At 49.5% G+C, this 3687-nt stretch overlaps 1 long non-coding RNA gene across 1 annotated transcript; it reads right to left on the reverse strand.

Moving 5' to 3' along the window:
- Positions 1-1182: 1182 nt before the first annotated feature.
- LOC136353894 (uncharacterized) lies at positions 1183-3687 on the reverse strand. Its single transcript, XR_010737405.1, has 2 exons — positions 2760-3687; positions 1183-1415 (listed from the first exon to the last, which is right to left on the reverse strand). It is a non-coding gene; the product is annotated as an uncharacterized lncRNA (long non-coding RNA).

A 3687-nucleotide genomic window follows, 5' to 3' on the forward strand; every position in this document is an offset into this window, starting at 1 on the left:
GCTGAGGTACACAAACTGACAATTTAATATACAGATTCATCATAATAATAACGTTACATACTTACAAAAGAAAAGAAAAACAGCAGCGGAATAATGGTCTAGCGAAGCTCCGGCTCTACTCCCACAGGCAGCTCAACTGGGGTATAAACCAAACGTCTTCTCCTTCGCAACTTGTCTTCAACTAAGGTTTGATTGATTATTGCAAGGTGAGCATATGACATACTCAGCAAGCCACACAGCAAGTATGCAAGTGCACAAGGATACAAAGAATGGCATAATATAGGGCTCATTTGCAAAAGCAGCATTTAGCAAACATTTGAGAATTGTAAAACAATAGAGTAATTAATCATCAATATTAATCAACATTGAACAACACACCCATGCTGCACAGGCCCAACCATCCTGAACAACCATACCCGGCTGTACAGATCTATCTCCAAACCAGGAATGTACCATTCCAAACCAGGAGCTAATCAAATTATTACCAATTATAGCATCATTTATTATGGTGAGAAGTGTGAGACTAATCACGAAAGACATTGTTCGACCCGCCCATAACCGCGGGCACGGCTATTCGAATAGTTTTACTCTGGCCAAAAGTGTACCACTGTACCCACAAGACACAGCCCCACAACATGTCACCATGCGCCTCAATACCACCACGGTACCTCGGAAAGGAGCTGTGACAGTACCCCTCGCATAACACAATCCACCACAGTGCACCGTTCCTGGATCATAATCACCCCCTTATAGACAAGGCATGGACTCCCCAGCGACCCCCGTGGGCTTATCTCCGCCACTTCTCAGTCTGGTGCTCCGCAATGAACCATGCTATACAAAAGGTAAAGCCGTTGCCCATGCTGGCTTGTGGTTGGCACGGTTAATGTTTCACAACCGAAACTCGTGAACTGGTCCTTAATTGTCATGAGCACGACCATCAAAACCATGTGCTCACAACCCACCATTATCAAGTTTTAGTTGGCAAATTAATTAATTAACCAATCACGATTAACCATCATGAGCTATCATTAAATATCCATCATTAAGTAATAGTGAAACATTAGTTATCCCAATTGTGTGCTAATGTTTCTAAGCATGGCTAAGCAATTATGTCTAACATCTAGCTGAACCAATATATAAAGCTCAACTAGTCAAATTATAATAACCCAAGGTATCAAGGAATAGAGTAATCAATGCAAATTGGCCATAACAAAGGAATAAGTCCACACCACCCAGTGACATTCAAAAACAAATGCACAATTGTAATAAATAGAGAATTTAAATATAGGATCAACATGCTCAAAGGAATTATGTTTGGGATCTGTGTGACTTGTCTTGCAATAATGAGTCTTCAATTAATCTTCTTGAATACTTCCGACGCACACGCGAACCTTCCAAACGACGAAAACGACAAGCTAACACGCAAACGAGGAAAAAGACTAATAAAAACCAAATGAACAATATATATATATAAAGTAAATAAACATGTAGATCATGATTTTAGATGAATTATGAGACTTGAACGGCCTCATTCCGATTTCATATGAATTAATTATGAACTTACAATATTTAATTCCAATTAAACCTATTAGAGAAAAGACTATTCCAAATTAATTAAACCGTTTACAAATGATTTATAACTGAGATAAAAGATTAAAACAACCTCCGGAAAAGATTAGATTATATTTGGTAGATGACATATATTAAAAAGAAATAATATGCCACTGAAAAGAGGGAACGGATTTATATTGATTTTGGACGGCTGAGATTAATCTTGCAAGCAAACCTCACGAGATACCAACTCAACGAGTCAATTCTACGTGATACGGAATCACCCAAATGATCAACCGAAACCGGCAAACGGAACCGGCGGCTCTGAACGGCTCTAAACTAAAGGACGACTCAACATGGATGAACGAACGAAGCACGGGGACACCTCGTTTGAACAAACGAGCGAACAACTCAACAACGGCTACAACTAAACCGGTGAGCTAGACATGATTCACGGTAAAGCCCCGGTACGGCAAACGATAGGCCGGTAGGTACCTAGAGATGCACCTACGACTAGACAACTCGACTACCGAGCAACGGGCTAAAGCGCGCGGCTAGGTTTAAGCGGCACACAGCTGCGACACGGCACAACAGCGACAGCACGGCACGACAGCAAGTGGCTCGGTAGCTGCGGTAGTGGGACGGCGGCGACTTGGCATGCACAAGTAGCGGCCCAACGACAGCTAGCGGCAAGCGGCAATGCACAACAGCAGCAGCACGGGTGTGGCAGGGAGCGGCATGGCGGCGACTAGGCAGCTAGTGTAGCGGCGACGCTAGGGCAGCAGCTAGCGACACAGCGATACGACAAGCGGTGCACACGGCAGCGGCACAACAGCGGTTACGGTGGCACACATGCAGCAGCAGCACGACGGCGACGTACAGCGGCTAAACAGCGACGCGGCGGCAACAAAGCACCGGCGGCAGCGGCTGCGCTAAGGTTAGAGCAACAGCGGCGGTGACACGACCGAGGGATTGAAACCTAACCCGAGGGGACACGGATAGAAGTCACACCGAACCAAAGCGATCGGAGAGGGAGGGTCGACGATGACGACGCTAGACAAACAACGGATTAGATTAGATTGGATTACGACCCTAGGAAAAAAATCTACACCGGTGAATGGCATAGGAGCGGCGGTTGCCGGCGAACCACAACACAATAATGCAAACGGAGGGCACCGGGAGAAAGAGGAGGCAACGGCGATGCTTACCAACACTTACGCAGCGATGAACGGCGAAGGAGATGGCCAGCGATGAGATCGGACGACGGTGGCGATGTACTGTCCACGGTGGCGACGGCTTTCCAGCGACCTTCGGCGACAACGGAGGGGTGGCCGGCCTTCGTCTTGGTGCTGCGATGCCGAAGGAGGGAGCAGCTCAGACCAGGGACAGCCGGGACGACGGCGAACGGCGGCTGTAGATCAAAAGACGGCGGCAACCCACTGGTTCACGGCGAGGACGCTCGGCCGGAGATCAAACCGAGGCGGCGAACTCGGCCTTCACGGTGACAGCGACTTCCAACGAGACTCGGCGGTGGGGAACCGGTGGACGGGGTAGAGCTCGACCTTGCGGAGCCGATGGAGATGGCGGGACAGGAGGGCGACGGCCTAGGCGACGGCGCACGGCTGCTGGAGCGGCGGCCGGAGGCGGCGAAGCTTGGATTCGCGTCGGCGAGGTACTTCCAGAGATCTTCGGCGTCGGGGAAGTGGAGGCCGGTCTTCCTCTCCTTCTTGCGAACCCAACGGCGGCAGCGGCGACCGAAAGCGACGACGGACGACGACGAACGGTGCGGCTGGAGCGTTGCCGGCGCTTGGAGAGAGAAGGAGAGCGCGGGGAGAGCGATTCCGGCGACGGCGGAAGACGGGACTTGAGGGGATAGGTAGAGGACGACTAGGGGGTCCTTTATATAGGCACGGGAGCTCGGATCCGGGCCCAAATCGACGGGAAATACTCGGGAAAGTCTAGGGTTCTCGCCGGAGTAAGGAAAAATTGAACCGCGAAATTGGAAAGGATTTCCATAGAACTTTTGGGGATTTCTTGGGGAAAAGGAAGAGGAGCTTGAGAGGATTCCATTCCCGCAACTAATTTGGAAAAAGGAGCAACGAGGAGGCCGGATTGGTGGGAGGAGGCGGCGGCAGT

Source organism: Oryza sativa, chromosome 11 (genome assembly GCF_034140825.1).
Source record: "Oryza sativa Japonica Group chromosome 11, ASM3414082v1".
Classification (NCBI taxonomy): domain Eukaryota; kingdom Viridiplantae; phylum Streptophyta; class Magnoliopsida; order Poales; family Poaceae; genus Oryza; species Oryza sativa.